Raw genomic sequence first — 27,623 nt, 5'->3', positions numbered from 1 at the left:
CGCAAACACGGAACGGAATAAGAAGAATAATAAGAAGAAACACTACGATTATAATAGGCCCTTACAGGCTTCCTGCTCGGGTAAAACCAGTGTCAGTCTTAGCTTCGGATAAAACCTGGGAACACCTCATTGAAGGGACTGATTCTTTTCTAGTTGCTTCAGAGTTGCTGTGTTTATAAAATATGTCCAAAAACTCTGCAAATATCTTGAATCATTAATCAAATAAATCTAAAATATTTCTACAAACTCAACACACGCCTTTCAAATGTGGATTGGGATGTTTAGATATAATTTACTTGTTCATTTTGAGTAACAAATCCAAAACACTTTGAATTCTAAACGTGTCTTATATTTTATTTGGTGCTCCTCATAAGCCCTAATATATCTGTCATCGTTCGTTTAATTGTTTTGACCCACATGCAGAGAGACACTCAGGAGGCAGGAGAAAAGTTTAACAAGTTTATTTAAAAGGAGAATACTGGAACCAGGACTGGAAACTGCAAACTGTACGGGAGAGACGCAGGAGGTAAGTAATCTTAAATTATGTTTAGGAAACGGATGGAAAACGATTCTGAGCTTTGGCTTACTGTGGATGAGGTGAGTTTGGTTACCTGACGAGATTCTCGGAAGCTGTTGGTGGATAGTTAGTTGGTGGAGGGTGAGCAGGGATTCGCTTGGAGGAGGACAGAGGCTTTGAGCTGTCAGCTAGTACTTGATCCAAGTAGATTCCTTGGGAGCCTGGAAACTTGAATTAGGCAGGATGCAAAGCAGGGACCTGGAGCCAGGCCTGAGAATTGCAGGAGCTTTGGAGCTTGGACTTGAAGTCACCACAAAGGCAAACACTCAGGCACTGGAGTGGTGACAGCTCCACTTTTTTATACTCCTCCAGATGACTGCAGATGGGAAATACCTGCTACCCTCCACATCTGGGAATCCTGGCGGCATCTCGTGGTCAGTAAATGTAAGCAGGAGGCAAGAGCAACATATAAGCAAACTCCCAGACTCCGACAATATCGTGGAAAAGAACTGTTCACAGTCAGAAATTTGAGCTTAAATGTCAGACCGGCTTTTAAGGATTTGGTTCTGTTTCCAGGTTGAAACGACTACAACGTTTCTCAACAAGGTCAAGGTCATTTATACAGTACATCTCTAACAACTCATGCTACTCAAAGTGCTTTACAAACTGAAATGCAACTAGAATCAATAAAATGCACAACAGGGATGCTATAAAACTATATGAAGTGGAGGAGCAGAAAACTACAATAAAACAATTAAATCAACTAAAACGACCACTAAGGCTGTTAAACATGTTCAGGTCAACTTGTACTAAAATCCAGTCCCTAAAAATGAGTCTTCAGTAGAGATGTAAACTGTCTCAGTGTTTAATATTTAGACCCAGACTATTCCAGAGTCTGGGACCTGCAGCAGAAAAAGGATTTGGGTTTAGATCCTGGAATGGATAACATCAGCTGTGAAATGGACCTCATGGTTCTTCCAGTAGCATGAATAAACAGGAGCGCAGGCAAGTTAGCAACAAAAAAGGAGTGCACAAGTTATGGGTTTTTAGCTAACCACAGAAGGTCAGAATTATACATACAGACTGAAAAGTATACATACACCCCATTCATATTTCTTAGATTTCAGTAACCTCCGGCTATCATTCTGGATGGGTTTCTTTCTTTAGAGCTCATTTAAAGATAATTTACTCCTGGATCAGTGCTTCTGTGTTCTTTCTTTGTCGGTCGTGGCAGATGGTCGCTCACACTGAGCCTGGTTCTGGTTCTGCTGGAGGTTTCTTCCTGTTAAAAGGGAGTTTTTCCTCTCCACTGTCGCTACATGCATGCTCAGTATGAGGGATTGCTGCAAAGTCAACACCAGTGACTGTCCACTGTCTCTACATGCTCATCCAGGAGGAGTGAATGCTGCAAGTCACTGACTGGATGCAATCTGCTGGGTTTCCTTAGATAGAAAAACTTTTTATCCAATTTGAATAAATAACTGAATCTGACTGGTTGATAGTTAGGATTAACTGGAATGTATGAACCTGACTGGGAATCTGAATGTAATTTGTTGGGTGACCAATGCATGGATATCCAACTGTGTCCATGCATTGAGGACATGGGAGGTGGTCGTCGTTCTTCATTATTCTATCCACTTTGTGCAATGCACCTGTATGGCTGGCAGTGAAACCACCCCACAGCATGATGCCGCCAACACCATATTTCAATCCTGTAGAGATTCACAATAAGAAACACAAAATGCGATTAGAGAAGTTACACGATGGATGTTTAATTGTTTGGCGCTCAGACCCCAGAGGAAGACATGAATGCTGATAATGCATGAACTGATGAACGTTTTAGGATTACAATTAGAATTGTCTTCCCCCGGATCTGGTTCTGGTGATGGAGAGGAGGCCTGATGGTAATGGAACTGAGAATCCGATGGAGGCGATGGGGTGGAGGAGGGTCGAAGCTCGACTGACTGGTGGGAGATCCATGAATGGGAGACTTTAAATGTGGAGCCTTGAAGGATCATTGGCTGAGTATTATTGCAGACTTGAAGCTGATTGGTTGGCGCGGAGACACACGGAGAAGCCATTGGGTGAAGCTGGAGGAGGGTTGAGTCTCTCAGATTGAATTTTCGTCTTTACTCCATTTGACAGCTGGTGTCGTTTTCTTTGGTTTGAAATCCTCATTTTGACTTGTTCAAACATCTCAGTCTTTGTCTCCTCTGATCGTAAAATATTTCTCCAGAATACAATTGACTTGTCCATGTGGACAGCTGCAGATTTTAGTCCAGCTTGAAACTGTTGATTTTATAGCAGGAACTTCTTTCTTGGTCCATAGCTTGTAGGCAATCGCATTCTGGAGCCTTGGTGGTTTCTGGGTTGTTCCTGAACATCCTCATCTATTTCATCTGGAGGAGGCAGTTTGGATCTTCTTCCAAGACGCTGGCAAACTGGTGACACTTCTGAATAACATGTACTTATGTTTTAGCTGATTATTATGGAATCTGAAGATGTTTAAAATATGGCTCTAAAATACTGAGTGTTTGTCGGCTCAATGAGCGCTGCCAAACAAATTCTTCAAATAAACTCTTCAAACTGCACTAAAACATGATCACTAACTAGAAGTTAGTAGACCTTGACAATTTAAAATACCTTTAAGCCCAATATTGAAGATTACAGATTAATGTATGTATATATTTCAGGCTGTACAGACACATCTCAGTAAATTAGAATATCTGATCTGATGAGGCCCATTTGTCTGATTAAACTTGCCTTTTGAAAATAATCTTTAGGCAGGCATTAAACATACTTTTCATTAAACCCACATTTCTTTTTTAAAATGTTTTGTTCTCTCTGTTCAGTGCATAGAAAAATTATCAAGTTATTTAAGATAGAAAAACAGGAGCAGTTTGTTAAAGATCAAATTAAAACACATTTACACACATTCTGGATGTGTTGAGTTTAGCTGCTGCTGCTGGATAGAAACTGTGGTTGAATCTGCTTGACCCTGATTTAACTGACCTGTAGCATCTGCCTGACAGACCCTGTTCAAACAGAGTGTGACCCAGGTGAGAAGTGTCCTCTATGATGATCTGGGCTTTTTGGAGACAGCAGAACTGTGATGTCATTATGCTCTCAATAGAGCACTGATTAAAGGACACCATGAGCCTCTGTGTTATTTCTCCTAAGCACCCTTAGGAAGTGTAGTATCTGTTGAGCCTTCTTCAGCAGCTCAGGTGTTCTTGCTCCAGGTCAGGTTCTCCTCGATGTGACTTCCAGGACGTGGAAGGCAGCCATCCTCTCCACATAGTCTGATGACTGGTGGCCAAATGTCCGTCCTCTTTTTTCCTTTAGTCCACTATTATCTCATTGGTCTTAGAGATGTTGAGCAGCAAGTTGTCCTCTGTGCACCAGGCTGTCAGCTGCTCCACCTCGTCCCTAAAGGTGGACTCTCCCCCCATAGATGAGCCCCACCACTGTGGTGTCACCTGTGAACTTGACCATGGTGTTGTTGTGGTGATCGGGGGCAGTCGTAGGTGTAGAGGGTGTAGAGCACAACCCAGTGGAGAGCCGGTGCTGAGGGCCGAAGATGTATGGTGACCCAGTATGACTTTCTGGCTGCGACCCGACAGGAAGCTGTGGAACCACATGCTGATGGAGTGTGGCAGCCCAGTGTCCCTCAGTTTGTCCACCAGTTTGTGAGGGATGATGGTGTTGAATGTTGAGCTATAGTCCACAAAAGCAACCACACATAGCTCCCCCTGCTGTTGCAGATGGGGCAGTGCAGCATGGAGGTCTAATAGATCCTCCGTGGATCTATACCTGTAGGCAAACTGGTGAAGGTCCAAACTTTTAAGGAGAAGTGATGTGATGTGAGCCCTGACCAGATGATAAAGGATTTCATGACAGCCGGTGTCAGTCGGATTAGCCAGTAGCCATTAAAACTGGAGATGTGGGGTTTCTTTGGCATGGAGACAATGATGGAGGACTTCAGACGGGGTGGGACAGTGGATTGAGACAGGGAAAAGGTTGAAAATGCTGGTGACGACTCCTGCCAGCTGGTTTGAGCAGTCCCTCAGGAGATACCGTCAGGTCCAGCAGCCTTCCTCAGTTTGACAGCCTGCAGCAGGACTCACCTCATGCTCCTCCACAGTGAGGCTGAAGCTGCTGTGGGCTGTAGGGTGTAGTGAAGCTGCCTGTGGTGGCACCACCTCAGAGTGGGCAAAGAAGAGGTTGAGCTCCTCTGCCAGCGAGGCGTCACCATCATCAGCACTGAGGTTGGTCTTGTAGCTGGTTAGCTGCTGGATTCCCTGCCCCAGCTGTGTTTTAGTCTAATGTAATATTCTGATCCTAAATGTCATGTTTTCATTGGCTGTAAGCAGAAAATCATCATAATTAACAGAAATAAGGACCTAAAAACATCAGTGTGGAATTAATCTGTATGATGAGTTTAAATTTGTGCACCAAATGCTTGTTTTTAACACATCAGTTCAAATAAACAAAGACCTGAAGGTGACCTTCATGACCATGAAGATTGGACGTTAACTTCTTTGTGTGTGCAGACACCTTCACAACAACATGTCTCTCTATTTAAAATAAACAGTTGGGCTGGAACAGTTTTTCCTTTTTTCACCCTATTTAAAAACAAAATAGCCGTTGTTTAAATCCGAATTTTTTTGGCACACTTCACGTTTCCTCCCAGTAATTTCATGAATAATTCAGATTTAAAACCAATCATTGTCCTGCGATTAAAAAGAGACCAGTTATCAGCGGCAGCAGCGCCACGTTTTCCTGCTGTTAGCTCCATAATGAATGGATCCAGCTCTGAAACGTCTCCTCTGTCTATTCCTGCAGCTTCTTTGTCTTGTCACATTTGGTGATTTTTATCAAGGCACAGACAGCAGAGAGCAAAGAAGTTCGGCTGGAGATTTAAACTGATCAGAGGTCTGTTCTGAAAGAAAACGGTTTTTATGGTGAATTTAAACATCTGAGAAATGACTGTGCGCCACATTTAGCAGAACTTTACAGACCGTTACAGGTACAGCTCCAAAAATATATTCATATATTACATAGATTCATTACACACAGTCAAATGTTTTAAGCTTTTATTTTGTGTAATTGTGATGGTTCTGGCTAACAGAGAATGAAATTAAAAACCACAACAATAAAAATCACAACATTCTAATTAAGGAGGCCGTGAAAAATCTGCCCTGAACTTTGTGGACACCTCACACTGAAAGAAATAAGGAGGGATTGTTTAAACAATATGCAGAAAACAACAATTTCTGCACATTTTGCAATAAAACTGTGGATGAGTAGATTCTATGAAGAGTTTTAAATTGCATTCTTCATTATTCTTGTCGAAGATACTGTTTCATTTCTTACAGTCTCCCATCTTCTTTCAAGGGTTGCTTCAGTTCATCGAGGTTTGGACTTTGACTGGGCCATTGCAACACCTTGATTCTTTTCTGTTTCAGCCATTCTGTTGTAGAGTTGCTGCTGTGTTTGGGATCATCTTCCTGTTCTGACCCAGTTTGGACCAAGCTTCAGTTGTCTGAGAGATGGCTTCACATTTGATTTTGATTGGTCCATTTAATATCATCTTTCACAAAACATCTTAAAGCCGGTAAGAGGAGCCACGTCTGAGCTTCCTCTGGTCAATCATAAACCACATGGAGACGGTGATGTCTGGCCCAGTTATGAAAAATACAGCAGCGGTTCTGGATGACAGGAGGTGTCGTATCACGCCGACAAACTCAATGTAGCGATCTTGTTGTTGGCCCAGCAAGTGAATTCTGTATTTACCCTTCAGAAATCTTCATGCTCTTCTCATCTGAAAGGGTTTCTGAATCTTGTTTGCTGTTTTAATTTTTTGGCTGGCGGCTGCATGAACCATATGTCATAATAAATGGATGAGTTTTTGGTATTTGTAGGCCTTAAAAAGTTGAAAACAAGCTTTCTAGCTAATACTGACACATTAACAGAGACGTTCAGGAATTTGTACTTTCCCTGTTAAAGAAAATAATAACTACATCACTGCCTCGACCTGCAAAGCCAGCTTGCCACCGTACAAGTCATTCTTGCGTAGACTTTTTGCTTTCTTCCCGGTAACCTCCTCTAACTTTAACAACTTTGTGGCATTGACAGAAACATGGAGTTTTTAATTTTACCTCTGAAGTTGTAACTTTTACAAATCTTCTTAACCGTAAAGCAAAACCCACAGACAGGTTCTTCTGTGAACATCTATGCAGCAAAGCTCTGGTCAAGTTTTGTAGGTATTTTTGTAGGCATTCATACCAGTTCTAAGAAAGGCTACCTGTTCAGTCTTTTTCAAACTGTCCTGTCATGAACTTCAACCTTTAACATGAAAACTGAGGCCTGTTGAATCTGAAATGGAGCTTGCGGCTTTTTGGCAATTTGTCTGATCTTGGATGTAAATTTGCAGGAGGAAGCAAATAACACTAAAGGAATTAAATTCAGGAAAAATTCATACAAGAAGATGATTTGAAGCTACGAACTGTTCGATCTCAAAGGGAAAATAAATAAATTATGTAATTATGACAGTAAACTGTTTTAAATGGCTTCACAGGCGACTGTGGCTCAGTATGAAGCGTAGTCGTCTTGCGGGTTTGATTCCAGCTTCCTCCTGCCATATGTCGATGTGCCCCTGGGCAAGGCACTTAACCTCAAGTTGCCTACCGATCTGTGTATCGATGTGTGAGCGTTAGTGAGTGTGATTGGGTGAATGTGGCTCTAGTGTAAAGAGCTTTGAGCGGTCTGTATGACTGGAAAAGCTCTATATAAGTTCAGTCCATTTAACATTTACAAATACTCTTTAATAGAGGCAAAGATCTCTTTCTGGAGTCTGATTCCAGATAATTTCTTCAGGAATGTGGTAGCAAGACACAGGATTTACAGACTGTGTGAGGTTGGAAGGAGACCATGTTCTGATTTGTCCTGCTCTGATGTCTGAAAGGAAACATCTCAAGCTGCAGGATGAGCTGGGATGAAACATCTGATTGTGGTGCCTGTTGGCTATGAAAGGTCACATTGGAGAAATCCTGGCAGGAAAAACTGTCATGGTGGGCTTTTAAATCAAAGGTCAGTCCTTCAGAGCTGCTCTGATGTGGCTCCTCTTCCTGCCAGTGATGCTCAGCAGCAGGAGTTTAAAAACTCTCTCTTCATTTGTACAGGTCCTTCTCAAAATATTAGCATATTGTGATAAAGTTCATTATTTTCCATAATGTCATGATGAAAATTTAACATTCATATATTTTAGATTCATTGCACACTAACTGAAATATTTCAGGTCTTTTATTGTCTTAATATGGATGATTTTGGCATACAGCTCATGAAAACCCAAAATTCCTATCTCACAAAATTAGCATATCATTAAAAGGGTCTCTAAACGAGCTATGAACCTAATCATCTGAATCAACAAGTTAACTCTAAACACCTGCAAAAGATTCCTGAGGCCTTTAAAACTCCCAGCCTGGTTCATCACTCAAAACCCCAATCATGGGTAAGACTGCCGACCTGACTGCTGTCCAGAAGACCACTATTGACACCCTCAAGCAAGAGGGTAAGACACAGAAAGACATTTCTGAACAAATAGGCTGTTCCCAGAGTGCTGTATCAAGGCACCTCAGTGGGAAGTCTGTGGGAAGGAAAAAGTGTGGCAGAAAACGCTGCACAACGAGAAGAGGTGACCGGACCCTGAGGAAGATTGTGGAGAAGGGCCGATTCCAGACCTTGGGGGACATGCGGAAGCAGTGGACTGAGTCTGGAGTAGAAACATCCAGAGCCACCGTGTACAGGCGTGTGCAGGAAATGGGCTACAGGTGCCGCATTCCCCAGGTCAAGCCACTTTTGAACCAGAAACAGCGGCAGAAGCACCTGACCTGGGCTACAGAGAAGCAGCACTGGACTGTTGCTCAGTGGTCCAAAGTACTTTTTTCGGATGAAAGCAAATTCTGCATGTCATTCGGAAATCAAGGTGCCAGAGTCTGGAGGAAGACTGGGGAGAAGGAAATGCCAAAATGCCAGAAGTCCAGTGTCAAGTACCCACAGTCAGTGATGGTCTGGGGTGCCGTGTCAGCTGCTGGTGTTGGTCCACTGTGTTTTATCAAGGGCAGGGTCAATGCAGCTAGCTATCAGGAGATTTTGGAGCACTTCATGCTTCCATCTGCTGAAAAGCTTTATGGAGATGAAGATTTCATTTTTCAGCACGACCTGGCACCTGCTCACAGTGCCAAAACCACTGGTAAATGGTTTACTGACCATGGTATCACTGTGCTCAATTGGCCTGCCAACTCTCCTGACCTGAACCCCATAGAGAATCTGTGGGATATTGTGAAGAGAACGTTGAGAGACTCAAGACCCAACACTCTGGATGAGCTAAAGGCCGCTATCGAAGCATCCTGGGCCTCCATAAGACCTCAGCAGTGCCACAGGCTGATTGCCTCCATGCCACGCCGCATTGAAGCAGTCATTTCTGCCAAAGGATTCCCGACCAAGTATTGAGTGCATAACTGTACATGATTATTTGAAGGTTGACGTTTTTTGTATTAAAAACACTTTTCTTTTATTGGTCGGATGAAATATGCTAATTTTGTGAGATAGGAATTTTGGGTTTTCATGAGCTGTATGCCAAAATCATCCATATTAAGACAATAAAAGACCTGAAATATTTCAGTTAGTGTGCAATGAATCTAAAATATATGAATGTTACATTTTCATCATGACATTATGGAAAATAATTAACTTTATCACAATATGCTATTATTTTGAGAAGGACCTGTATTTACCTTTCAGGAACATGTCTCCCATCGCTCACCGCAGACTGGCTTCGCTGCCCGTCACACTCCGGCTGCTCCTCGCCTGTGCCTTGAATACTAATGCACCGGCTGGCCGGGGGGTGCGCAGTCATCATGGCCGACAAACCCAGACACAAAGAGCACAAAGGAAATCTAATCCACTACATTTATTTAACCTAAACAACACGGTGTCATCGGTTTTTAAATGATCTCAGCCGACCATGTTGGATCATTTCTGACATTTCTAATTCATTCGTTCAGTCCAGGAAAAGTGCAGAGAAAATGCAGACGGGCCCAACAATCCAAGCAGAAAATGTTCTGACCGTGCAACATTAAACATCCACATTAAATAAATCCTCAAATGAAGTAATATGACAAATAGAAATACATTTGTATGAGAAAATGATTAAACCTTTTGGATTTAAAAGATAGTCACCTAAAATATGTAAAAGCTGAAGCTAAATTATATTTTTAGAAGTTATATTTATTTACATAAATAATGTATTTATTATTTTTAGTTGTTTGTGTTTTATCAGCTCTTTAAAGAAAAGTTTTAAAAATAAAACAGAATTACTTTTATGTCTTTCAGTAAATTAATACCATTATATAGATATCAAAATATTTATTTACAGACAAACTAACATTTTATACATTATCATATGTATTAATGTATTGATAAATTAATACATTCACTTGAATAAATATGTTGTCATATTAAAGAATAATTAAATTATATAAATATCTGTTTTAGACATAATATATTTCTTTACTTTTACACATTTAAGACAATGTTTGTTCTATATTAACAAAAAGTCTTTATATTAATATTTTTAATTAATTAAAAGCAATAAGTAAATTAATAACTACCTGTATTTTGCATGATCAAATGTATTCGTATATTTAATATTCATTTAAGTATGTAAATAAACATGATTTATGGAAATATATATTCATATTCATATTTTATGTTTTAAACTTTTGATAATTGCTCTGACTCAAGATACAGTCATGTCAATCTAAAAATATAATGTTTAATTTGTAAATATGCTTTATTAACATTTATTTTATAGGAATTATTAGTGGTGCAAATCATTTTTGAAAACTTAGAATTTTTTAGTCCTTCACAGTGAGATTATTTTCCTGCAGTAAAAGACGAGTTTATTCTAAGGATTTTCGCTAATCTTCATCAGAGGGTGCCAAGTGTTTTGGAGGGTGCTGTAACTATGTGTGAAATACCACGACACCTCTAAATATAACCTAATCAGATAAAAACATGTAGATGATCCAATGATGAAATGTGGGAGGAATGCTGCAGAATGAATGAGATTATCCACTTAAATTGCAATGAATGAATTGTCAGATGGAAAGCGTTGTGATAAGCAGGATGCCAAAGAAGGACTGAACCCGTTCTCCTCCTGTTCCTGTGTGTCTCGTTGTTTGAAGAGAAGCTCTAGGGAGGTTTCATCAGTTCACTGCTACATGTCTGCAGATCCAAGGCTGGTAAATTACAAATGATCTTCATAAAGCATGTTTGGTTAAAGTGGATACATTTAGATACGACTTACAAACAACGAGGCATGGCAGTGAAACAAAATACCATAAAATCTAAAAATGAGACAAAACAGAACATCAATCTGATGACAAATCAATTAAGCAGCAAGTTGAATATTTCTTATAAGGTAGAAAAGTCGTAGATTCAGTCCTGGTCATTTTGTTAAATGTTTCCCTGCTTCCAAGGACTTGATTTGAATTCATGGTCAGTAACAGACTTCTGCTGAATGTGGTGAATTGCACAAGAGATAGTTCATTTATTTCAATCTGCAGCAGCGACACATCTGAAACATGCGGGAGAGTTGCAGGAATTGAACAAACAGACGCCCAACCAAGCAATGAAAGCTGGAATAAAGTTAATTCGAACATGATTGTTACAGAAATAGATGAACATTTTAGCAGAGATACAAACATTTTGCAGTGTAACACTGTTGTTAATTAATTGCAGAGATTTATTTGTTTAGAAAGTTTACATTATTACAGAGGAATATTTTGATTGTGTTTTTCTCACTAAATTTAAATCTTCTGAAATCACTCTATTAATCTAATTAACCCACTGATGACTGAAAGAATGAGGCAGATGTGCTGAAAGTGTTCACTTGTCAAGCCTGCAACCTCTATAGAAAAGCATGCAGCAATCGTTGCGTTGCAACAAAAAAAGGTCTGCAAAAAAAAGCTTGAAGCTATCACTGCTTTGCCTCAAGGCTTCTTCACATGCAGTAAAACTGCTGCTGAGAATATTGCAGCTGAAATAGCAGGTAAAAGAACTTCAAGATGGCAGGTTGATCTGCAGAGGCGAAGCTTCAGGTTGTCTAGAATTGGTAAGCTAACTCCAGGATAGTGTCTTGGGTGGATGTGGGCTGATCTGCACTTGCAGTGACACAAAGACCTTTGGACAAGAGGTTTGGTCAGGAAGATCAGCAAAGAAGGCACTTCTGTTCAAGCACTGACTGAAATTCTGCAGAATGGACAAAAATGGAGAAGAGATGATGGTGCAAAGTTACTCCAAATGATTGGCCTTCCTCCTAATTCTGCTCAGGAACGTTGCCATGAGTGGGACCACGGCGTCCTTTAAGAGCAGCTTCATCCAATGATCCAGGATGAGTTGGTTGATGATCTGTAGACCAAAATAAATAGCTGTAACTTTCTAAAAAATGTGCTTAGAATTCACATATGCATGAGTTTATGAGGTAAAAACAGTCAGGAATGAGATATTAGCAAACCTAAATGCTTCACCTGAAAACACAGACCTATTTTTATTTAAACAGGTCCTCAAATTCCCTGCAGAGTCTCACTGCTGAGCCTCTGATGTCCGGATGAAATGGAAACTATACAACACATCTAATCAGTTCACCAATTACAGTCAGCGATTGGTTCGCTTTCGCTGACATCACTGTTTCCTTGCTGAGCGCCAAGGCCCACAGAAAGAGGAAGAGGAGGATAAATGAAGCTGTCACCCACATGGCACAATTAATAAAGGCTTAGTGGACCAGCACAGCAGACTGATAACTGGTGAACAGAACTGGGTGGAATCAGAAAGCCCCAAGACGATACTGGTCATTCATGCTAAGAAGATCTTGTGTACAAATATCATCCCACACCATATTTCTGAGGGTTTTATTTCCATTTACTCCCCAAGAGTCCTGATTCAACACTAACTTCGTTATTCTTTTTATACAACTCTTGATCAACAGTTCTTCATGTTTTCCGAAGGTATTTCGGAGATTTTTTTGCAGCTTGGCTGCGTTTTCCTGCAGTTTAAATACGGTATTTGATCATTTTCAGTCTCTAATTTCTGACCCATTCATTGTTCAGGCTTAAAGCTTAGGATGAATGAATTCTGTGTTGTAACAGAAAACCTTGCAAAGACTCAGTTTTTAATTGAAACTTTAGGCGCTTTGTAACCAGAAATGCAAAAGATAACACAGTTTGATCCGTCCAAGGATAGTAAAGCTCTCAGGTCATGGGTCACATCTTGGTTGAGGAAAAAGTACTCCCCACTTTTAAACCATTTACTGAAACATTGAAATACATGGTTGAAATGTTGATTAGTTCCCTCATATTACAAAGAATTGAAAAATGTGAATTTAGGCCTTGCTGATTTGTGTTCATTGCATGAAAGAAATCATGCAATGAACAAGATTTTGTAGAATATTGCAGCTGAATAAATGAGAACTGGAAATCTGATGAGAGGGAGGAATGTACTGGAAACCTAACAAGGCTTCAATAATAGATTTCATAACCAGTTGTTTCTGAGCATTTATTCAGATTTTTGTAGAGTGAAGTTTACGTCTTCTTCACGTGATTTCTCTGATAAAACTACATACGCCTTATCATGTTATCAGTATTACTATAATTATAGGGGCCTTGGGAACATTTTAGGGAGGCTTCGGTTCCCTGAAATTAACCCATCCATCATCATCATCATCATCCATCATCCATCCATCATCCATCCATCCATCCATCCACTCATCCATCATCATCCATCCATCCATCATCCATCCATCCATCCATCCACTCATCCATCATCATCATCATCCATCCATCCATCATCCATCCATCCATCCATCCACTCATCCATCATCATCATCATCCATCCATCCATCATCCATCCATCCATCCATCCACTCATCCATCATCATCATCATCCATCCATCCATCATCCATCCATCCATCCATCCACTCATCCATCATCATCATCATCCATCCATCCATCATCCATCCATCCATCCACTCATCCATCATCATCATCATCCATCCATCCATCATCCATCCATCCATCCATCCATCATCCATCCATCCATCCATCCACTCATCCATCATCATCATCATCCATCCATCCATCATCCATCCATCCATCCATCCACTCATCCATCATCATCATCATCCATCCATCCATCATCCATCCATCCATCCATCCACTCATCCATCATCATCATCATCCATCCATCCATCCATCCACTCATCCATCATCATCATCCATCCATCCATCATCCATCCATCCACTCATCCATCATCATCATCATCCATCCATCCATCATCCATCCATCCATCCATCCACTCATCCATCATCATCATCATCCATCCATCCATCATCCATCCATCCATCCATCCACTCATCCATCATCATCATCATCCATCCATCCACTCATCCATCATCATCATCATCCATCCATCCATCATCCATCCATCCATCCATCCACTCATCCATCATCATCATCATCCATCCATCCATCATCCATCCATCCATCCATCCACTCATCCATCATCATCATCATCCATCCATCCATCATCCATCATCATCATCATCCATCCATCCACTCATCCATCATCATCATCATCCATCCATAGAATAAGGCAACTAAAGTGCTGTACTGTTTCTTTGGAGTCATGTAACTGTGGTTTTTAGCAGCCTGGCAACATACCTGTGTAAGGATTATGATTATTGATTAATTAATATTCATCAAGAATTATAATTGAAAATCATAATTTGAAAAATATTAATTTCTTAACCAAAAATCATGACTTACGAATAGAAATCAGAGAGATCCTCTGGTGTTGTGATTATGGGCTCAAAGCTCTTTAATAATTACAAATTATTAACCAAAACCAACAACTGTCACTGTTTATTCAACCGCTCCACCAAAGGTGGAGGAACTTCAACCTTGTTTTGACAGATAAATCTCTCTTGCACGAAATAAACACAAACGCTTCTCTTAATTATATATATGAAGATTTATTGAAGCCAAATAATCCTGATATACCATTATTCTGGTCCAAAAACCTTCACCTAACTAACAAGCACTATTCTACACAAAGGGAATAAAAATGACTACCTAACAATAATAATAAAAGAATAATATATGCGCATTTAATTTGGGTTAAATGGGAAGAAAAGTCCTCCTGGTGTTCTGATGTCTCGATCAGCGATCAGCTGATAAAACAGTGGGGCCACGCCCCTTTAGCCACTATCAGCTGATCGCTCCAAATCTTGAACAAAGGGTCATAAACTCTGAGGCGGGAATAAAACTGGAACAAAGGGTGGTCGGTGAGGCCCAGACCGCAGTTGCTTTGAATAAAAAACTTTTAAAAGTCCAACTTCTAACTTCTGGCTGATTTGAGATCAGCGGGACAAACATGAACCACGCAGCAGCAAATCAAAACACAGCTCAGCATAAAATACTTCCATCAGTATTGCAACAAGTTAATACCTGAGATTAACTACAGGTGATCCTACATCACCTTAACTGCCTCATCCTGCCCAGACCTCTCAATGCACCTATCTGATTTACTATGAAAGGAACGAAATTACTTTGACGTTGATTTCTTCTCTCCACCAATTGAGGATGGATCAAGTCTGAAGAAAAATGGAGGGGTGATCACACGTCCGTGACCGAATTAAACGGTAATTTCTCATCCATCCAGGAGGGGAAAAGATGAACCTTTAGTCGACTGCATTACACAAGGAGGAAACTCTTCTCCTTGGACATAGAACCTCTGTGGGTTTCCACCTGCGCCGAGTGTCGGCGTGGTCTTCAATCAGGGAATAAATCCTCTGATCTTCTCAGATCAGACAGATTTACAGCTTTCAAGCTCTTCCAGGAATGGTGTTGTGGAGCAAAAGTTCGCCTGAGAGCTTTTGTCTCTCCAGATATGCGCCTCTTATGAGCTGTCCTGTGAGACAGGCGGGAAATGGCAACGAAACTCTGCATCTCAGCCGGTTTATGTTCCCAGTGACGTCAGAGCTGCGTGTGTCAAAATGTGCGACCAAAATGGATGACCCCAACACCTGAAACTAAGGTACTCTTCAGCTTTGTCAGTTTTGTAAATAATTGTTTTAATTAATTTATTCAGTCAAGGAAATAGCAAAAAGGTTTCAACTGTGTCTTTCATATATGACAAGATGGCGCACATAAGAGTCATGTTGATTTGTTTAGATGCTAAAAATTCTCCCCTGAAGGGTTCCTTGGTCTGGACAGCTGATGCTCCAAACTGAGCTCACTCTGACTGCTCAGAACCACTTCCCACAATAATACTTTACAGGCAACCAATATTGCCTTAAAGGGGAAGAGGGCAAAATTAACTATATTAAGTAATAGTGGTAGATACATCATGAGTGACAGTAATATAACACCGTAGGCACAGCAAGTGGTCCTACATGAGAAAACTGCATTGCATCATTTATATATGTTACAACTCATGAAATATCATTTTTTTTCTGGTCTTTATGACGTATTCCTGCTGTGGGGAGATTTAATTTTGTGTTGCTGAACCAACAGAGGAGCTTCTTATGGCTTTCTCTCCCACGCTACACATGTTTGGCTTACTGTAGTCTCCCTGTAATGATATCTGCCTGAAGAACCACTCTAATGTGGAGTAAATCATTACAATGTGCAGAGAAAAGCAAAAATCTTCAGAAGGTAACTTGCAAAACATATGTGCAGCTTGTGTTGTTGTCAGTTTGTGTGAACGGGATTAATGATTTGATTCGCAGTTCAGATGATGCATTTGAAGGGTTTGAAGTTTACTTTTATGCCGTATTAAACTAGATAGATCAATTCATATGGGGTCCCCCAGGGTTCAATGTCAACTCTACTTGGAAGGACAATAAACAAATTAAGCTCATACCACAGTTATGAATAATAATGGCATTCAATTAAACTGTTGTAGCTACAAATTAATGTTTGTACATACATTTCTAATTTATTTAGAATTCAAAGGATTGCAGGAGTTGTGCCTTCTAAAAGTATGATTTCATGATCCAGTAGGGAACTTCATCTGGTGCTCATCTCCCTAACAGATGATCTCTGTTCAGATAGAATAGAATAGAATAGAATAGATTAGAATAGAACAGAACAGAATGGGCTACCATACACCACAGTGTCAGGGTCTGTGTGTTTGTGTTTGCCTGCTATTTACTCTGCTTGGTCACTAGATGATGTTGGAGATCACAGGTACAGAGGTGAAAGGTGTTTTGCATTGGCTAATTATCTGGAGGTGTATTCAGACTGGAAGCTGCCTGAGTATTAACCACCAGTGGTTGTTTTGCCTTCTCTATTGGGGCCCAAGTTATGGGAAGCTCTACCCTTTCACATTCAACAGGCCCCTTCACTGTCCATGTTTGAAAACTTACTTTTACTCACTGGCCTTCAACCCAACTGAGATTTAATTTTACTTAATTTTGAACTGGTATTGTTTTGATCTATCTTTGCATTGTTTTATTGTTTTTTATACCACGTTTCTTACATTATTATTGTGTACTTAGTTTTCCTATTTTATCCCTTATTGTTACTTTATTGTTTTTGATGTCCAGCACTTTGTTTCAGCTGTGGCTGCTGTTGAAGCGCTTTATGAATCAAGTTGATGATGATGAAGATAAAATTAATATAATGAAAAGAAATCAAACTAAAATGTATTCTTTCATCTCCAACTGGAGGATTTTATTTTTGAAAAACAACATAAACAAATGTGCAAAAAACAACCATCAATAAAAACTATATAAACAAACTTGGTGACCAGAGGAATTTCTTGTCAGCTGAAAATGTTCTTTGAGCATTCGAATTGGAATTATTGATTATGTTCCGGATGGTGCTTGCACTAAAAAACAGCTTTAGCAGGCTCAGTGGTGACCATGATTTTGTGGTGTCAAGTCTAGGTCCTGGAGGATGCCTCTAGGTAAATGTAGCTTGTGCCTCAATGTCAGGCTCACCTGGAGAGTGCCACTTGGTCTTGTTGTCATCGCCCGGTTTAGAGGTAGACTGACTCTATTTTCTTGGGACAGAAGCTACCTTGTGTTTCATGGGGCTTGAGGCACATCATCATCTTGTGCACTGTCAGAAACAGAAAGATATATGCTGAAGACTAAATTTATCTAAATGACTTGCTAAAAATGAAGTTGCATTCGACACTGACTTATAATAAGCTTATGAATACAATGGTAGCACTAATGACGCTTCGTGTTTATTGTGAAACCATAACAGTTTGCAGAATAAACTTCTCACCTTGAAGAAGAGGATAAAGCCTCAACCCAAGTAGTGGAGTCCTTTCAGTGCCAGATGGTCCTGCATCCTCCTGGCTGTACAGATATAGATAATTGATTTCCTTCTGTTCACAAAAAATAATAATAAAAAAAAACATACAAAAGCAATGATATAATGCTGTAACAGTAAAGTGGTATTGGTGAAGTGTCAATGATATAACAGCTAAATGACAGCCCTTCAACCAGTTCCACAAACAGGCCTTGTAGTCGGGGGCTAATATAATCGGTTGAATCAACGACAAATAAAAATACTCATGATCGGGCGCTGGTGGTGTAGGGGTTAAAGTTAAAGTTTGTATATAGAGGCTCCAAGCAGCTGTCCTGGGTTCGAGTCCCGGACCCGGTGACATTTGCTGAATGTCTCCCCCTCTCTTTGCCCCTCCTTCCTGTCTGCCTACTGTCAAAATAAAGGCCTCTAGTGCTGAAAAAGTTCTTAAAAAAAATAAATACTCATGATCCAAACACCAGTTAATACAAACTTAAAAAACTGTGAATCATTGTTGAAATAGTTGACATGTAATGTAAACTTGCTGGAAATAAAAAGTAACACTATAACTTACTAGTGAACTGGGTAACAAAGAAGATGTTTCTCATCTTCATCCACTTCAAAATCCACGCTGCTGTCTGGAGAATTTTCTACTTTGAGGTCACTGCCCTGTAAAATTGGATCCAAGGCTTCCAAATTGTTCGTTTTACTCTTCTGCGAGATAATGTTTCAAATTCGTGGAAAAACACAAAACAACAAGCAAGCTATGTGTGTAGCAGTGTGTAAAACAAGCTGTGTGTAAAGCGAACGTTTTGCAGAGCAGCTCGATGTGCACATCATTGTCCTCTTAGAAATAATGTGGACTGGATGCATAATACATTATCTTGGCTTACAGTGGAAAACAGATTTACACCTTCATTGATGAAACTGTCTAGAGACATTGTTAGAGTAACATTTCCAAACGTTCAGTTTACTGAGTTATCTTTTAGTTGTGAGGAACATAGTATGAAACCAGACATGCCATATAGGGCAGGCTCACACTTCCAAGTGTAAAGACAAATAACGGAAGAAATGCTGTGATGTATGGGGCAATGTTTGGCTGGAATGATTTACCAAATGACATTATCAATGCCTATGGCCATGAACTTTGGGTCATGACCGAAAGAACGAGATCCCGGATACAAGCGGCTGAAATGAGCTTCCTCCGTAGGGTGGCCGGGCACTCCCTTAGAGATAGGGTGAGGAGCTCGGCCATCCGGGAGGGGCTCGAAGTAAAGCCGCTGCTCCTCCACATCAAGAGGAGCCAGTTGAGGTGGCTCGGGCATCTATACCGGATGCCTCCTGGACGCCTTCCTCGGGAGGTGTTCCAGGCACGTCCCACCGGGAGGAGGCCCAGGGTACGGCCCAGGACACGCTGGAGGGACTATGTCTCTCGGCTGGCCTGGGAACGCCTTGGGCTCCCCCTGGAGGAACTGGAGGAGGTGTCTGGGGAGAGGGACGTCTGGGTGTCTCTGCTGAGTCTGCTGCCCCTGCGACCCGGTCCCGGATAAAGCGGAATGCAACGAGAATGAGTACGAGTACATTATCAATGCCACCAGTAAATAGCAGTTTAAAGTCCTTTTGAAAAGCTATCTTCTCAGAAACTAACGTTTGGGTCTAATGACTCGTACTCGTACTCGTCGTCTTCGCGGGGGCAGCAGACTCAGCAGAGACACCCAGACGTCCCTCTCTCCAGACAACGTCCTCCAGCTCCTCCGGGGAGAGCCCAAGGCGTTCCCAGGCCAGCCGAGAGACATAGTCCCTCCAGCGTCTCCTGGGCCTCCTCTCGGTGGGACGTGCCTGGAACACCTCCCGAGGAAGGCGTCCAGAAGGCATCCGGTATAGATGCCCGAGCCACCTCAACTGGCTCCTCTCGATGTGGAGGAGCAGCAGCTCTACTCCGAGCACCTCCCGGATGGCCGAGCTCCTCACCCTATCTCTAAGGGAGTGCCCGGCCACCCTACGGAGGAAGCTCATTTCAGCCGCTTGTATCCGGGATCTTGTTCTTTCGGTCATGACCCAAAGTTCATGGCCATAGTTGAGGGTAGGAACGTAGACTGACCGGTAAATCGAGAACTTTGCTTTTCGGCTCAGGTCTCTCTTCACCATAACGGACCGGCACAGTGCCCCCATTATTGCGGCAGCCGCACCGATCCGTCTGTCGATCTCCCGCTCCATTCTTCCCTCACTCGTGAACAAGACCCCGAGATACTTAAACTCCTCCACTTGAGGCAGGAACTCCCCTCCAACCTGAAGAGGACAAGCCACCCTTTTCCGGTCGAGTACCATGGCCTCGGACGTGGAAGAGCTGATCTTCATCCCAGCCACTTCACACTCGGCTGCAAACCGCCACAGCGCATGCTGTAGGTCTTGGCTAGAAGGGGCCAGCAGGACCACGTCATTTGCAAAAAGAAGAGACGAAATCCACTGGTCCCCAAACCAGACCCCCTTGGCTGCGCCTAGAAAAGTTATGAAGAGGACCGTTGACAAAGGGCAGCCCTGCCGGAGTCCAACATGCACCGGGAACAGGTCCGACTTAGTGCCGGCAATGCGGACCAAACTCCTGCTCCGCTTGTACAGAGACCGGATGGCCCCTAGTAAAGGGCCCCCGATTCCATACTCCTGGAGCACCCCCCACAGGGCATCATGAGGGACACAGTCGAATGCTTTCTCCAGGTCCACAAAACACATGTGGACCGGTTGGGCAAACTCCCATGAACCCTCGAGCGCCCTGTAGAGGGTATAGAGCTGGTCCATTGTTCCACGGCTGGGACGAAAACCACACTGCTCCTCCTGAAGCCGAGGTTCGACTATCGGTCGGACTGTCCTCTCCAATACCCTGGTGTAGGCCTTACCAGGGAGGCTGAGGAGTGTGATCCCCCTGTAGTTGGAACACACCCTCCAGTCACCCTTCTTATGAAGGGGGACCATCACCCCAGTCTGCCAGTCCAGAGGCACTGTCCCCGACCGCCACGCAATGTTAAAGAGGCGTGTCAACCATGACAGCCCTACAACATCCAGAGACTTGAGGTACTCAGGGCGGATCTCATCCACCCCTGAAGCCTTGTCACCGCGGAGCTTTTTAACCACCTCGGTGACTTCAGCCTGGGTGATGAAAGAATCCAACCCCGAGTCCCCAGTCTCTGTTTCCACCACGGAATGTGTGATGGCAGGATTGAGGAGATCCTCGAAGTACTCCTTCCACCGCCCGATAATGTCCCCAGTTGAGGTCAGCAGCTCCCCACCCCCACTGTAAACAGTGTTGGCGAAGCACTTCTTCCCCCTCCTGAGGCGCCGGACGGTTTGCCAGAATCGCTTCGAGGCCAACCGGTAGTCCTTCTCCATGGCCTCACCGAACTCCTCCCAGGCCCGAGTTTTTGCCTCTGCCACGCCCGGGCCGCAGCACGCTTGGCCTCACGGTACCCGTCAGCCGCCTCAGGAGTCCCACAAGCCAACCACAGCCGATAGGACTCCTTCTTCAGCTTGACAGCATTCCTTACTGCCGGTGTCCACCACCGGGTTCTGGGATTGCCGCCACAACTGGCACCGCAGACCTTACGGCGGCAGCTACGGGCAGAAGCATCGACAATAGATGCGGAGAACATGGTCCACTCGGACTCTATGTCTCCAACATCCCCAGGGATCTGGTCGAAGCTCTCCTGGAGGTGGGAGTTGAATACATCCCTGGCCGAGGGCTCCGCCAGGCGTTCCCAGCAGACCCTCACTATGCGCTTGGGCCTGCCAAGTCCATCCGGCTTTCTCCTCCTCCAGCGGATCCAACTCACCACCAGGTGGTGATCAGTGGACAGCTCAGCCCCTCTCTTCACCCGAGTGTCCAAAACATGCGGCCGAAGGTCTGATGATACGACAACAAAGTCGATCATCGACCTCCTGCCTAGGGTGTCCTGGTGCCAAGTCCACTGATGGACACCCTTATGTTTGAACATGGTGTTCATTATGGACAATCCGTGACTAGCACAGAAGTCCAATAACAAAACACCACTCGGATTCAGATCGAGGAGGCCATTCCTCCCGATCACGCCTCTCCAGGTGTCACTGTCGTTCCCCACGTGGGCGTTGAAGTCCCCCAGCAGAATAATGGAGGCCCCGGGAGGGGCACTATCCAGCACCCCCGACAGGGACGCCAAGAAGGCCGGGTACTCTGCACTACCACTCGGCCCGTAGGCTGAAATGATAGTCAGAGACCTCTCCCCAACCCGAAGGCACAGGGTGCGACCCTCTCATCCACTGGGGTAAACCCCAACACGAGACGGCTGAGCTGGGGGGCAACAAGCAAACCCACACCAGCCCGCCGCCTCTCCCCGTGGGCCACTCCAGAGTAGAAGAGAGTCCAACCCCTCTCAAAGAGATGGGTTCCAGAGCCCACGCTGTGCGTGGAGGCGAGCCCGACTATTTCTAGTCGATATCTCTCGACCTCCCGCACCAGCTCAGGCTCCTTCCCCCCCAGCGAGGTGACATTCCACGTCCATAGAGTCAGCCTAAGCATCCGGGGATCGGGCCGCTGAGGTCTCCACCTTCGTCCGCATTGAAATTATAACCTCCTTGAGCTATGGTATTCTAGATTTTTGAATATTTTGTGTAATTGTAGGTGTGTATACATGCATATGTGTAGGTTGGGTTGGGGAGGATGGGGTTTTTTATTATTTCTTTTTGTTAAAATTAAGTCAATTTTTGTAGTATTGTGAAAGTTGGTGATGAAATTGTTTTTGAGAGTGCTATGTTTGATTGACTCAGGAAGAGTAGCTGTACTTGTTACAGCTAATGGAGATCTCAATAAATACAAATACTCTCAGATTTATAACCTCGGTTCCACATGGGAATTACGTGACCAGAAAACGTCATAGGAAGACGTGCAGTATGTCCCGTCAAAGGACATATTGAAAGATTCCCTACTTTCCATTGGCACCAAAGAACATAGACATCAATACGTAGATGCCCTGTTGAACGTTAAACGGCATTCCTGTATCACCGCCATTTTTTGTGGAGTCAAGTTGGAGAGCCAAAATGCGTCTTACGTGTGCAGCATGAAATTGGTCAAACTGTTTAGGTGTCCAAACCAAATCATGGACAGCTGCGTTTTTTGTAAGAGTTCTCATAAAAATTCTGACTTGTAATTTCAAAATAAAAAAAAAATCTCTCAGCCTGGCCCAGATTCTCCGTCGTACCTAACATAAGTGTGTGTGTGAATTAATAAGGTGAGGCATGAACGTAAATTTCTATTAAAATGTGTTTTATGAAATAAAGTCCCCTTATTTGTCTGTTGTGCTGATGTTGGACCTTACTTCTGCCTTCGATACTGTTGACCATCAAATCTTGCTCGATAGGCTGAGACATTGGGTGGGTGTATCTGGTTCTGCTTTAGAGTGGTTCACTTCATATCTATATGAACGATGCTTCTGTGTGTCCTCTCCAGCCTCCCTTTCTTGTGGTGTCCCCCAAGGGTCTGTCCTAGGGCCCTTGTTATTTTTATTGTATTTGCTTCCTTTACAGCATATCCTGAGCACTTTTGAGGGCATTTCTTATCACTGTTATGCCGACGACATTCAGCTGTATATTTCCTTTAAGCCTGAACATGTCTTTAAGTTACAGTTGCTGATTGTATGTTTTGAATCTATCAAAAGTTGGATGGCTGATAACTTTCTCCAACTTAATGATGAAAAAACTGAAGTCCTTGTTTGTGCCCCTGATAGATTTATACCCAGGATAATGGAAGCTCTTGGTCCTCTTGGCAAATTTGCTAAATCTTCCATCAGGAACCTTGGTGTAACCTTTGACTCTGCTTTCTCCTTAGATACCCACATCAAATCTCTGGTTCACTCTTGTTTTTATCATTTACGTAACCTTGCTAAGTTAAGTCCCATTGTGTCACGTTCTGAACTTGAGATTACTATCCATGCATTCATTTCCTCACGTTTGGATTACTGTAATGCTTTATTTACCTGTCTTAGCAAAAACTCCCTGGAACGTCTCCAGGTTGTTGAGAATGCTGCTGCTAGACTTCTGACAAAATCTTCTAAGTATTCCCACTCCACACCGTTACTCATCCAGCTGCACTGGCTCCCCATTAAATTCAGAGCTCAGTTTAAGATTCTGGTCCTGACTTATAGAGATCTTCATGGTCAAGCCCCAACTTATATCAGTTAACTCTTATATCCGTACAATCCCCCCAGGTCTCTGAGGTCATGTGATAAAGTCCTACTGGCTGTACATCACACAAGGCTGAAAACTAAGGGTGATAGAGCTTTTGCAACAGTAGCTCCCCGTCTCTGGAACTCTATCCCCTTGTGTATAAGGACTGCGGACTCGGTGGTGTCTTTTAAAAAAACAGCTAAAACTCATCTTTTTTAGGCTTGTGTTTGGTTAGTTTATTTTTGATTTTATCTTATCTTCTTTTATTTTACATATATACATATATTATTACAGTTGTAATTTGTTTTAGTGTTGTGAAGCACTTTGTGATCTGTGTCTTGAGAGGTGCTATATAAATAAAATTTTACTTACTTACTTACTTACTTATTTGTATTAGTTCACATCGCAGCCTTGTCTCCAGCAATATGGCGGACATACGGTTACGTCTCAGCAGTGGGCCGACCCAGTCAAAGAGTCGTCTACTTATTAATGTCTATGCCAAAAAAGACGGGGTGGTGAAAAAGCATATGTGTCTCCTGTAGCATTTTACGTGTAGACTCAAATATGGCTGAAGGACCCCTAAGCATCATATTGTGTGTTTAAATTGCTGTAAGAGTGCCTTAGTTTAGAGTGTTAACTTTTAGGTCTTTGCGCGGACACACCCCCCCTTAGTTGCTCCTCAGACCAGATTTTTAAACTCCGTATTAAATGAATCCTATTAAGCAGTCGCACCTCAGCTGAGGAATCAACACCCACAGTTTTTACCTGGCAGTCTTAATGACTTAAATCCAGCTTAAGACTTCTCCAGGTTCAGAATTTAACATTCGATTGTGTGATATATGACATTTCCTTACTTTTGACGACTGCTTGAAAATAATCCTCAGGCACTCTATTGATTGTAGGCACTACTTGTGCGAATGAGTCCTAATTTAAGTACGGCGCCAGGATTGTTCCTGAAGATGTTGAACCACCTGATTCAGATTCTTTTATCCGCGCCAGACAGACCAAACACTAATGCATGAGTTCTGGGTCTTTAATGCTTGTAAGAGGAACTAAGCATGAAAGATGAGAGGCTGCAGATGAGTGGTAGAACAAACACTGCGTTTCCAGATAAGCAGACAACCACAGTTAGTAGAGCTGTGATAAAATCTCAGTCTGCCATCTTCTTCTGTAAAGTACCTCACCACAGAGCCTGTAATTACAGGACTTTTGACAATTAATTACTTTTCTTTCATTTTATTTCCTGATTAATGAGAAAAGTTTCCATTCAAACACTCATTTTCAGAAAGGTTTTGTTTCCCCAGAACTCTTGAGGATCATTGCGAGACCTTTGTGTTCTTTTGGATCAGCAGGGGTTCTGGCCCTGGAACTCTCCCATGGAAGCCATTTTTGCCCAGTCTCTGTGTCCTATTGTTGAATTGTGAACTTTGACCTTAACTGAGACAGTAAGACCTGCAATGTGTGAGATGTTGTTCTGGGTTAGTTTGGGACCTCCTGGATGAGTTGTCGTTTCAGGTTTTGAGTAATTTTGGTAGGTCGGCCACTCCTGTGAAGGTTCACTACTGTTTTGGCGATACATACGTGCAAATCCACACCTCAGGCAGAGGCAGCAGGTGCTCAGCTGCGATGTAGTGAAAGATATCCAGATAAAAAAAAGGGCTCTCATACTGCAGGACTCAAATGCTGGCTCACCATGGTACTCTGTGGTCCAAAAGCCTTAGAAATGGATTTATAACTCTTTCCAGACTGACAGATGCCAGTAACTTTGTTTTTTAGATCAGGGTGATGTGTTGTTGTTTAAAATCTTCTAGCCTACTTCGTGTTGTCATATGGGTTTTATTCAAAATATTTCTTGATTCTACAAGTCTGGCAGTAATCAGGCCTGGGTGTGACTAGTGAAACAAGGAAGGCAATTATATTTCACATAAGGCTAAGCTGGTTTTCTCTTAATAAATGAGACCATTATCAGAAAACAACATTATGTATTTACTCATCTGTGATGTTGAAATTAATTTGATGAAAATGTGATAAAATAGCAACATTGGAAGAAATATACCAGGGGTTAAAAACATTTTCACAGCAATTACAGCTTACAGTTTTTATGTTGAGTATTCTTTAAAAGCTGGTTTAACCCAGAATTACCTTGTAAAATTACTGCTGTGTAGCTTAGGCTCACCGTGGAGGAAACTGTTGACCTTCAGACGAGTTGCATCATTCAGAGACAAAACAGTCCATATTACAGGGAACGCTTCCCAGAAATGCATTAATCTACTGCTACTCCTGGGAGGGGGGTGCATGTGTGAGGGATTTCAGAGGGATGATGTAAAGAGGCGAAGGAGGAAGGAGAGAGCAGAAGAGGAAGGCTGGCATTGCTGGGACATTCAGGGGAGAAAAAGGCATGGCGGGATGGTCATCCAGGCTCTGCAGCCGACAACTGTGTGACATTTAGAGGAGACCAACAGTCATCTGAGACGATGATGCTTCAGCAGGAGCAGCTGTGATGGAGCTCAGATTCATTACCAGGCTGATTGCAGAGACATTAAAAAAACAAAGGGGGTCAGTGGAGAGCGTAAGTTGTGATAACAGAAGCCTGAGGCAGACTTGCTCTTCCTGAACTCTGGTGCCATCCGAATCAGAATCAGCTTTATTGCCACGTTTCTGATACAAACAAGGAATTTGACTCTGGTACATTTTTCTCTCAGTAAAGATTTTTTCATATGGGCGCGGCACTGGTGGTGTAGAGGTTAAGCGCACAACCATGTGCAGAGGCTATAGAATCAGAATCAGAATCAGAAAAGCTTTATTGCTAAGTACGTTTTTGGACATACAAGGAATTTGTTTTGGCGTAGTCGGTGCAATACAGTACAAATTAAACAGTACAAACATATCTACAATATAATATAAATATAAGTGCACAGTTTTAAGTGAGTGAGAGTAAATAGTCCTCGATGCGGCTGTCCCGGGTTCTAGTCCCAGACCCGGCGACCTTTGTCGAATGTCTCCCCCTCTCTTTGCCCTCTTTCCTGTCTACCTACTGTGCTGTACTGTGCTGTAAAATATATATATATAAAAAGATTTTTTATATGGAAATAAGAAATGTACATATAGACACAATTGACTTTACAACAGAATATAATGTGGGATCAGCCCAAGTATGCATGGTGTTGTTCTGGAGCTCTGACTGTCAAGTGTTCATCAGAGAAACAGCCTGGAGGAAGAAACTGTCTCTGTGACGGCTGGTTTTACTAGACAGCGATCAGTTTGTGTGCAGGATGTGTGGGATCTGCATAACATAAATAAAGAATCCAGGTGCACATAACACAGAAAACACTTTAATAGTCAAATTAAACTCGAGTCATTTTAAAAGAGAGAAGGCAAGATAACGCTAACCATCTACCATCTCCCTGCTCAAAGATCCTATGTAGCGCAAGATGAGTGTTTACTGAAGATGTTTTATGCAGCTGTATGTGTCTACCCAGACAGTCCTCTAGAAAAAACATTATGAAGCTCTGGGTCTTTCAGGTGAAGTGTTGC

At 42.5% G+C, this 27,623-nt stretch overlaps 1 protein-coding gene and 1 long non-coding RNA gene across 2 annotated transcripts in view; one reads left to right on the top strand and one right to left on the bottom strand.

The window, feature by feature from the left end:
• Positions 1–27,623, top strand: part of map1aa (microtubule-associated protein 1Aa) — a 72,560-nt gene that overhangs the window by 2,446 nt on the left and 42,491 nt on the right. The gene's annotated exons all lie outside the window — the stretch shown is intronic.
• On the bottom strand, positions 17,211–26,364 carry LOC124866990. The gene is made up of 3 exons (XR_007037963.1): positions 26,232–26,364; positions 17,877–17,950; positions 17,211–17,705 (listed from the first exon to the last, which is right to left on the bottom strand). It is a non-coding gene; the product is annotated as an uncharacterized LOC124866990 (long non-coding RNA).

The sequence above is a fragment of the Girardinichthys multiradiatus genome, chromosome 4 (genome assembly GCF_021462225.1).
Source record: "Girardinichthys multiradiatus isolate DD_20200921_A chromosome 4, DD_fGirMul_XY1, whole genome shotgun sequence".
Taxonomy (NCBI): domain Eukaryota; kingdom Metazoa; phylum Chordata; class Actinopteri; order Cyprinodontiformes; family Goodeidae; genus Girardinichthys; species Girardinichthys multiradiatus.
This window is presented reverse-complemented; position numbering and strand designations above follow the sequence as displayed.